This window comes from Coregonus clupeaformis, chromosome 2, assembly GCF_020615455.1.
Source record: "Coregonus clupeaformis isolate EN_2021a chromosome 2, ASM2061545v1, whole genome shotgun sequence".
Lineage (NCBI taxonomy): Eukaryota > Metazoa > Chordata > Actinopteri > Salmoniformes > Salmonidae > Coregonus > Coregonus clupeaformis.
In genome coordinates, this window is record NC_059193.1 from 36,878,362 (window position 1) to 36,889,959 (window position 11,598).

The 11,598-nt window shown below is 42.2% G+C and overlaps 1 pseudogene; it reads right to left on the bottom strand.

Annotated features, from left to right (window-relative positions):
• Positions 1-9,833: 9,833 nt before the first annotated feature.
• LOC121537355 lies at positions 9,834-10,938 on the bottom strand (annotated as a pseudogene).
• Positions 10,939-11,598: the final 660 nt, after the last annotated feature.

The window sequence follows — 11,598 nt, forward strand, 5'->3', positions numbered from 1 at the left end:
TTCATATAATGTTTGATAAATATAGTACCTAACATACGATTTGGACCAAACTTTTTTCTAACAATAGATTTGATGGACCCCCCACACCAATCCCACCCCAACAACAAGTATATAGTGTCAGCTCTCTGTGTCTGACAAGTGGTATGGAGCTGCAGCTCGGGCATCCTTTCTTAATCCTATGTAATGTATTCCTAGTGAATTTGGTGATGGTTATTTCCCTGTTTAGGGAAATTAATCATTTTAAGGTTTATGTCCCATCCTACATTCTGATATTACCAGGTTCTGACCACTAGATGGTGCTGTTCCTGCTATTAGTTGAAAAAGGTTTGAAGATCCCCACCCCCAATGTTTACATTTACATTTGAGTAATTTAGCAGACGCTCAAGGGCACGTGGGCAGATTTTTCACCTAGTCAGCTCGGGGATTAGAACCAGCGACCTTTCGGTTACTGGCACAACGCTCTTAACCACTAAGCTACCTGCCGTCCAAAAAGGATAGTTCACCCAAATTTGTAAAAATGACATTGGTTTCCTTAACATGTAAGCAGTCTATTGACAAGGTATGACAGCTTTGGTTTTGTTGGCCACTGTTTCAAATGCTAACTTTTTAGCATTTGTGGCACAAATCCAATGCAAGTCAATGGTACCTACAGTGCCTTCGGAAAGTATTCAGACCCCTTGACCTTTTCCACATTTTGTTACGTTACAGCCTTATTCTAAAATTGATTAAATAAATAGAAATAATCAGCAATCTACACACAATACCCCATAATGACAAAGCGAAAAAAGGGTTGCAAATATATAAAAAATATTATATAGTATTCAGACCCTTTGCTATGAGACTCGAAATTGAGCTCAGGTGCATCCTGTTTCCATTGATCATCCTTGAGATGTTTCTACAACTTGATTGGAGTCCACCTGTGGTAAATTCTATTGATTGGACATGATTTGGAAAGGCACACACCTGTCTATATAAGGTCCCACAGTTGACAGGTCATGTCAGAGAAAAAACAATGTCATGAGTTCGAAGGAATTGTCCGTAGAGATCCGAGACAGGATTGTGTTGAGGCACAGATCTGGGGAAGGGTACCAAAAAATGCCTGCAGCATTGAAGGTCCCCAAAAACACAGTGGCCTCCATCATTCTTAAATGGAAGAAGTTTGGAACCACCAACACTCTTCCTAGAGCTGGCCGCCCGACCAAACTGAGCAATCGGGGGAGAAGGGTCTTGGTCAGGGAGGTGACCAAGAACCCAACGGTCACTCTGACAGAGCTCTAGAGTTCCTCTGTGGAGATGGGAGAACCTTCCAGAAGGACAACCATCTCTGCAGCACTCCACCAATCAGGCCTTTAAGGTAGAGTTACCAGACTGAAGCCACTCCTCAGTAAAAGGCACATGACAGCCCGCTTGGAGCTTGCCAAAAGGCACCTAAAGACTCTCAGACCATGAGAAACAAGATTCTCTGGTCTAATGAAACCAAGATTGGCCTGAATGCCAAGCGTCACGTCTGGAAGAAACCTGACACCATCCCTACGATGAAGCATGGTGGTGGCAGCATTATGCTGTGGGGATGTTTTTCAGCAGCAGGGACTGAGAGACTAGTCAGGATCGAGGCAAAGATGAACAGAGCTAAGTACAGAGAGATCCTTAATGAAAACCTGCTCCAGAGCGCTTAGGACCTCAGACTGGGGTGAAGGTTCACCTTCCAACAGGACAACAACCCTAAGCACACATCCATGACAACGCAGTAGTGGCTTTGGGACAAGTCTCTGAATGTCCTTGAGTGGCCCAGCCAGAGCCCGGACTTGAACTCGATCGAACATCTCTGATGTCATATTTCCGTTTTTTGCTTTCTCATTATGGGGTATTGTGTGTAGATTGATGAGGGAAACATTTTTTAAATACATTTTAGAATAAGGCTGTAACCTAACAAAATGTGGAAAAGGTCAAGGGGTCTGAATATTTTCCGAAGGCCCTGTATATTAGTATTTTCACACTTCATGTTCAAATCATCCTAAAGTATCTAAACATTTATTGTGTAACTCAATGATGTTACTTATAGACTATTTGGATATGAAGCATGAAAATACTAATATAGGTACCATTGACTTGCATTGGATTTATGCCACAATGCTGAAAAGTTTGCATTGAAAACAGTGGCCAAGTAACCAAAACCAAAGCATGGGTTGCTGTCATAACTTGTCCATAGACTGGAAACCAATACCTTATTTTGTAATTTGGGGGACTATCCCTTTAACATTAAGGGGGTGTGGGGGGGATAAAACATGTAATTAAATAAACAAGTAGCACGAACAACACCATCTATTGGTCAGAAACTGGTAATATCAGGATGTACCTAACAACTTCTATGACTAATTTCTCTAAACGGGGGGAACCATCACCAAATTCACTGAGAATACATAACATAGGATGAAGAAACAATACTCCGAGCCACAGCTCCATACTACTTGTCAGATATAGAAAACTGATACAATATACTTGAAGTTGACTTGGGATTGGCTTGGGGTGACAATTTCTTTGGATGTCTCATGTCTGACTCATTGATAGAAAAAAGTTTGGTCCAAATCGGATGTTAGATACTATATTTATTGAATATTATATGAATCCTATAAATTAAAATGCCCAATTTAGGTGCAATCAATTAGCTTAATTTCTCAAAGATTAAATTATATTTAAACAAAATAATGTTGCAGGAGTGCTAATCGTATCTGTTTCTAACTACAAAAACAATTTCAGAACAATCTGAGATGGTGAGTGTCATGCCTTCCTGAAATGACATGGAACAACCCAGCATGTTTGTATGCAAATAAATTCTATGAATTGATAGTTCACCTCTGTATTATTTTATTCTGTAAAAGTGTATATTCTCACCATGTGCTCAAGCTAATCAAATCAATGTTTATTGATGATAAAGCGTGTAAGCTATACAATACAATAAAATGCCTGTACTCTAAATAAAGCTCTCCTCGCAAACAGTGCAATGATATTAAGCTATGTGTATTTGTATTTACATTAGGCTATAGCCTACAAATAGCTATACCACGTAGTCGTAGGCCTACTGCAAATTATTGTTGTTTAATCTTGAACTGGCCGAATGGCAGAGCTATCCTTCAGCTTTCCTTCAGCGCCACAAGTAGGTTCAACTACTTTAACATCATCGTGCGATCCAGGAGCTGTCCTTTCAGCACCTTGCCTAAGCCTAATACTCATACTCATCCCTTATTATTATTATTATTATTATTATAACAAATATAAGATTATCACTTCTCACAATGGTGCTTGTTTAGTCAAGTTAGATCAAAGCGGAATCAATGTCTCGCAAGATTAATGTGTATTTTACAGAACAGAACAGAATATAATACCATAGCACAGTAGGCCTATAACGTAACTGTTACACCAAAAACACCTAATTTCTAGTGAAATCTTTGGATGGTTAGCTGAAGCTGAATATATTTAAAAAAATCTCATGCCCCAAAACTCAACACAGCATTCCACTAGGCAGGATATATGCTTTGATTTAAACAAAATACACGGCAGGCTAATAGTTTGTTAACACCATCTGCTCTAATTCACTCACGAAACAGCAATTCAAGAAGATCTAAATGCATATTCCCATGAAACTGATTGAGGACAATCAAATGATTAGCATGGAGATGCAGTTTAGACGTTTCACTGGTAAAACGTGAAGAATTATCATTCACGATTGACAGTGATGATGGCCTATTTTGAAATGAAGTAGGCTATGCCCAACTTTGTGTTTGAGGGTATTAAAAATATAAAATATTATTTAGACAATGCGTGTGAGCATAGGCAGACGTTGCAATTGAAGGATGCATTTGATGAATATTCTATAATGATACATTTTTACATTTACATTTTAGTCATTTAGCAGACGCTCTTATCCAGAGCGACTTACAGTTAGTGAGTGCATTCATATTTTTTTTTTTTATATATATTTTTTTCATACTGGCCCCCCGTGGGAAACGAACCCACAACCCTGGCGTTGCAAACGCCATGCTCTACCAACTGAGCTACATCCCTGCCGGCCATTCCCTCCCCTACCCTGGACGACGCTGTGCCAATTGTGCGCCGTCGCATGGGACTCCCGGTCGCGGCCGGCTACAACAGAGCCTGGATTCGAACCACTAGGCTATTCAATTGGCTACATCTGTCCATACAACCTTTGATTTAGGAAATTATGACGTGATTTGCATATTTATTTTGCGTTCCCTCACCTAAATAAATAGCACTACACCACTGCTAATAATGGAAAATGATTAACTACAAAACTTGAACCAAACTACCTCAAAATGACAGACCATGCAAATGTAGAACTACAGTAAAGAACACTAACCCGGCTAAAGCAGAACTGCAGTGAAGAGTGCTAGCCAGGCTAATGCAGAACTACAGTGAATAACCCTAGCCAGGATAACATAGAACAGCAGTGAAAATGCTAATGATGCTATTTAAATAATTACAGAGTGAGTAAAAAATTTTTTTTAAATTTTTTTGTAATTAATGATACCCATTGATTCTTGAAGAATATAACTTAGAAATGCCTCATGAGCTTAGTCCAACTGTTGTACCCCCATCAGAACCCCACAAATAAGCTTGTTTTACTCCAATGTTTGTAAACAAAGCAAATGTAAACAAATGCTAAATAGCCAAAAAAATATTATTTTGATATCATGGATGGTCAGTCTTTGCATCCATAGCTATTTCTATTAATTTGAGAGTGGTTACATTTCTCCAGACCCATCCCTCAGCTTTTTTACCGAAACGGGAGTGGGAAGAACGCTTTGTTATTATTTCAACTGCTGATTGTCGATTTAAAACATCCACTTTTCATACACATTCATTTTTACTGACATTTTTCATTCCTTCCCACCCATAAGCATTTTCTTACCATTAAATAGCCTTTCTCAGATTGTTGACTCAGAAGCAGCAAATGTGTAATGATGATTAAAGATACAAACCAAGGTCTGGGAAAAAAAAATTATTCTGCCGCTATGAAATGCATGTTCAGTTCCAGGTTTAAACGTGAGTCTCTGAGAGGGGAGAATGGCTCCAGAGAAAATTGCATTATTATACCAGACAGTCTTGCTGAGAGCGTGGATGCCATTAAAGTGGAAAACGGACCCAAAATCTGAATTGGTCAGGGGAGGAGAGAAAGAAAAATCACTGCTTATAATAATGGTCCTGAAGATGAAAGTAGTACAGAGCTAAAAGTAGGGACAAGGGAACAGACAAAATAAACTTTTTACAAAGTGCCTTCAACATAGATGATTGGTTATGCTATTCAGTATAAACAGGGTTTGGGGAGTGCTACTTACATGTAATCCGTTACATGTAATGGAATACAAAAAAACTGTAACTCTAATCCGTTACATTACCAGCAAAAATATTGTAATCAGATTACCGATACTTTTGAAAAAGTAGATCATTACTTCTAGGATTACTTTGAAATTTAGAAGGGATGTTTGCAGAATTTTTTCAGTCATTAACCGAAAAAGTGCTACTTTGATCTTCCCGCCTGAGCAACATACATGGTCACAAAAGAAAAAGGTATGGCGCGCCAACGCAGTAAATGTTTTGGGATGGCGTTTAAAAGAACAATTTGTGTTCAAAGAATAAAAGGGCAGGAATGTAACAGTTCAATGCAAACTATGTTTGCCCAAGGTAAAGCTGCTGTCGACATACAAAGACTCGACTTCGAACCTGAAGAAACACTTGGAGGTAAGGATGACGAAAATAAATGCCTGTATTATTATTCAATCATAACTAAAAGTATAATACTGTATTAGTCCATTGTTTTTTTGTGTTTTTTTGTATTTCTAGACAAACAATATAAACCACCATAGACATCCTTGCATCCACAGCTTTGTCCATGTGTGAGTGGTTACATGTTCCAACACCAGCCCTGTGTTTATCAGACAGGGGCAGGCTATAGAAAGTAAAACATACAGTGCCTTGAAAAAGTATTCATCCCCCTTCGCGTTTTATTTTGTTGCATTACAACCTGTAATTTAAATGGAGTTTTATTTGGATTTCATGTAATGGACATACACAAAATAGTCCAAATTGGTGAAGTGAAATTCTAAAAAATTAATAACGGAAAAGTGGTGCGTGCATATGTATTCACCCCCTTTGCTATGAAGCCCCTAAATAAGATCTGGTGCAACCAATTACCTTCAGAAGTCACATAATTAGTTAAATAAAGCCCACATGTGTGCAATCTAAGTGTCACATGATCTGTCACATGATCTCAGTATATACAGTGGGGGGAAAACATATTTAGTCAGCCACCAATTGTGCAAGTTCTCCCACTTAAAAAGATGAGAGAGGCCTGTAATTTTCATCATAGGTACACGTCAACTATGACAGACAAATTGAGGAAAAGAAATCCAGAAAATCACATTGTAGGATTTTTAATGAATTTATTTGCAAATTATGGTGGAAAATAAGTATTTGGTCACCTACAAACAAGCAAGATTTCTGGCTCTCACAGACCTGTAACTTCTTCTTTAAGAGGCTCCTATGTCCTCCACTCGTTACCTGTATTAATGGCACCTGTTTGAACTTGTTATCAGTATAAAAGACACCTGTCCACAACCTCAAACAGTCACACTCCAAACTCCACTATGGCCAAGACCAAAGAGCTGTCAAAGGACACCAGAAACAAAATTGTAGACCTGCACCAGGCTGGGAAGACTGAATCTGCAATAGGTAAGCAGCTTAGTTTGAAGAAATCAACTGTGGGAGCAATTATTAGGAAATGGAAGACATACAAGACCACTGATAATCTCCCTCGATCTGGGGCTCCACGCAAGATCTCACCCCATGGGGTCAAAATGATCACAAGAACGGTGAGCAAAAATCCCAGAACCACACGGGGGGACCTAGTGAATGACCTGCAGAGAGCTGGGACCAAAGTAACAAAGCCTACCATCAGTAACACACTACGCCGCCAGGGACTCAAATCCTGCAGTGCCAGACGTGTCCCCCTGCTTAAGCCAGTATATGTCCAGGCCCGTCTGAAGTTTGCTAGAGTGCATTTGGATGATCCAGAAGAGGATTGGGAGAATGTCATATGGTCAGATGAAACCAAAATATAACTTTTTGGTAAAAACTCAACTCGTCGTGTTTGGAGGACAAAGAATGCTGAGTTGCATCCAAAGAACACCATACCTACTGTGAAGCATGGGGGTGGAAACATCATGCTTTGGGGCTGTTTTTCTGCAAAGGGACCAGGACGACTGATCCGTGTAAAGGAAAGAATGGATGGGGCCATGTATCGTGAGATTTTGAGTGAAAACCTCCTTCCATCAGCAAGGGCATTGAAGATGAAATGTGGCTGGGTCTTTCAAAATGACAATGATCCCAAACACACCGCCCGGGCAACGAAGTAGTGGCTTCGTAAGAAGCATTTCAAGGTCCTGGAGTGGCCTAGCCAGTCTCCAGATCTCAACCCCATAGAAAATCTTTGGAGGGAGTTGAAAGTCCGTGTTGCCCAGCGACAGCCCCAAAACATCACTTCTCTAGAGGAGATCTGCATGGAGGAATGGGCCAAAATACCAGCAACAGTGTGTGAAAACCTTGTGAAGACTTACAGAAAACGTTTGACCTGTGTCATTGCCAACAAAGGGTATATAACAAAGTATTGAGAAACTTTTGTTATTGATCAAATACTTATTTTCCACCATCATTTGCAAATAAATTCATTAAAAATTCCACCCCCATGCTCCTGAGTGGCGCAGTGGTCTAAGGCACTGCATCGCAGTGCTAACTGTGCCACTAGAGATCCTGGTTCGATTCCAGGCTCTGTCGCAGCCGGCCGTGACCGGGAGACTCATGGGCGGCGCACAATTGGCCCAGCGTCGTCCAGGGTAGGGGAGGGAATGGCCGGCAGGGATGTAGCTCAGTTGATAGAGCATGGCGTTTGCAACGCCAGGGTTGTGAGTTCGATTCCCACGGGGGGCCAGTATAAAAAAAATATTTATTCACTAACTGTAAGTCGCTCTGGATAAGAGCATCTGCTAAATGACATAAAATCCAGAGCGACTTACAGTTAGTGAATACATATTTATTTTATACTGGCCCCCCGTAAATGGACAAGATCAGGATGAAGGACGCATGTTAGAGGCAGTTATACAGGGATTAAATACGTTTTTGTCACAACGTTTTGTGATGTGTTCTATTGTTGCTCTGCTTAATGGCTCAAACATTCTGCTATAAATGTTGTTAAATTGGTAATAATCATTTTTTTCTTCTTATGTGTTTTACGGGTGAGGTAATCCAAAAGTAACTGAAAGTAATCAGATTACCTTACTGCACTTTTTGTGTACAGTTAAGGTGTTTGCAGTGCAGGTTCGAGTCCCAGTTGAGGATACGCCCCAAATTCGCTACAGTATACTTCCATGGTTGATTTCATTGACCCTCCCCTTTAACTGTCCCTAATTGACCCATTTTTAGCTACAACTTCCGAGTCCGTTGGAGAGGGTCAGCTTGAGCAAAGTGAGGTTTAGAATCACTGATCTACAAATAGTATTCCCTGGCAAATAATAGGCTTTGTGTTATTAAGATTTGCAGAGCTACGCCTCCCCTGGCTTAGGCGATCCCCCGCCAAACACACATGATTGATTGGTTGATTGATTGGAGACAGCTTGTGTCAATTAAATAACATTTCCTAGGATTTTAATAATAATAATATTATGCCATTTAGCAGACACTTTTATCCAAAGCAACTTACAGTCATGTGCGCATACATTGCGCATACATTTTTACATATGGGTGGTCGCGGGGATTGAACCCACTACCCTGGCGTTACAAGAACCATGCTCTACCAATTGAGCTACAGAGGACCCGCAACTAACCTAGTGGATCATGCTGGAAATACCAATAAAAACAAAGAAAGTGCCAAAGAAAACAACCAAAAAGTATGTCCCTAATCCTCGGTGAAGCCTCAAATATGGCTGACCTGTAGTGTATGTACAGAATACCCCTGTGTTGTACACTTTTTAATTTAGTAGATGACAGTAATGTGCTTCCACCTCTACTGAAAGTTGACAGATGTTTCAAAGGGTAAAGTGAGCATAAAGCCCATTTTCCAGTTGGTTTTGGTTCAGAGTAAACCAAAGTAAAAAAAACACACCAATCCCAGTCCTAATTTCAATGAAGTAAATCTCGCTCATTTGCCCCTGGTCGTGACAGTGAGCCATATTTTTTTGACCTCTTTGCAACTTCAGTACCAAAATGTTCTTGCTGCTCCCAAAGGATATCCTAATGATAAAAGTGTACACCGCTGAAAGTAGAGACTGGGTTTAAAAGCTCTTGTAGGGTGTTAGACATTATAATTATGGTGGGTGCTATGCTGGCCCAAAGGTTCCATGGCCACAAGAAAACAAAATTATGAACGTCATGGGGATTTTAGAACCAAGTTGGAGAATAGGCTCTGCCCCTACCTACACCTATCAGTGTAAAATGTCTGATGCTGCTAATGGACTTAGGGATGGTTTCCGGAAACAGTTGAGGCTTTTCCTAGACTAAAAAGCAATATCAATGGTGATTACTAATTGAAAGTGCTTTTTAGTCTAGGACTAGGCTTAATCTATGTCAGGGAAACCTGCCCTTAGTGTACCATGGCTACCCTTTACTTACATTACATTACATTTACGTCATTTAGCAGACGCTCTTATCCAGAGCGACTTACAAATTGGTGCATTCACCCTATAGCCAGTGGGGCAACCACTTTACAATATGTTAATTTTTTTTTATAAAAATTTTTTTAGGGGGGGTAGAAGGATTACTTTATCCTATCCCAGGTATTCCTTAAAGAGGTGGGGTTTCAAATGTCTCCGGAAGGTGGTGAGTGACTCCGCTGTCCTGGCTTCGTGAGGGAGCTTGTTCCACCATTGGGGTGCCAGAGCAGCGAACAGTTTTGACTGGGCTGAGCGGGAACTATGCTTCCGCAGAGGAAGGGGAGCCAGCAGGCCAGAGGTGGATGAACGCAATGCCCTCGTTTGGGTGTAGGGACTGATCAGAGCCTGAAGGTACGGAGGTGCCGTTCCACTCACAGCTCCGTAGGCAAGCACCATGGTCTTGTAGCAGATGTGAGCTTCAAATGGAAGCCAGTGGAGTGTGCGGAGGAGCGGGGTGACGTGAGAGAACTTGAGAAGGTTGAACACCAGACGGGCTGCGGCATTCTGGATGAGTTGTAGGGGTTTAATGGCACAGGCAGGGAGCCCAGCCAACAGCGAGTTGCAGTAATCCAGACGGGGAGATGACAAGTGCCTGGATTAGGACCTGTGCCGCTTCCTGTGTAAGGCAGGGTCGTACTCTCCGAATGTTGTAGAGCATGAACCTGCAGGATCGGGTCACCGCCTTGATGTTAGCGGAGAACGACAGGGTGTTGTCCAGGGTCACGCCAAGGCTCTTCGCACTCTGGGAGGAGGACACAACGGAGTTGTCAACCGTGATGGCGAGATCATGGAACGGGCAGTCCTTCCCCGGGAGGAAGAGCAGCTCCGTCTTGCCAAGGTTCAGCTTGAGGTGGTGATCCGTCATCCATACTGATATGTCTGCCAGACATGCAGAGATGCGATTCGCCACCTGGTTATCAGAAGGGGGAAAGGAGAAGATTAGTTGTGTATCGTCAGCGTAGCAATGATAGGAGAGGCCATGTGAGGATATGACAGAGCCAAGTGACTTGGTGTATAGGGAGAATAGGAGAGGGCCTAGAACTGAGCCCTGGGGGACACCAGTGGTGAGAGCACGTGGTGCGGAGACAGCTTCTCGCCACGCCACTTGGTAGGAGCGACCGGTCAGGTAGGATGCAATCCAGGAGTGAGCCGCACCGGAGATGCCCAGCTCGGAGAGGGTGGAGAGGAGGATCTGATGGTTCACAGTATCAAAGGCAGCAGACAGGTCTAGAAGGACAAGAGCAGAGGAGAGATAGTTAGCTTTAGCAGTGCGGAGAGCCTCCGTGACACAGAGAAGAGCAGTCTCAGTTGAATGACCAGTCCTGAAACCTGACTGGTTTGGATCAAGAAGGTCATTCTGAGAGAGATAGCAAGAGAGTTGGCTAAAGACGGCACGCTCAATAGTTTTGGAAAGAAAAGAAAGAAGGGATACTGGTCTGTAGTTGTTGACATCAGTGGGATCGAGTGTTGGTTTTTTGAGAAGGGGTGCAACTCTCGCTCTCTTGAAGACGGAAGGGACATAGCCAGCGGTCAAGGATGAGTTGATCAGCGAGGTGAGGTAGGGGAGAAGGTCACCGGAGATGGTCTGGAGAAGAGAGGAGGGGATGGGGTCAAGCGGGCAGGTTGTTGGGCGGCCTGCAGTCACAAGTCGCAAGATTTTATCTGGAGAGAGAGGGGAGAAAGAAGACAAAGCATAGGGTAGGGCAGTGTGAGCAGGACCAGCAGTGTCATTAGACTTAACAAACGAGGATCGGATGTCGTCAACCTTCTTTTCAAAGTGGTTGACGAAGTCATCCACAGAGAGAGAGGGGGGGGGGAGGATTCAGCAGGGAGGAGAATGTGGCAAAGAGCTTCCTAGGGTTAGAGGCAGATGCTTGGA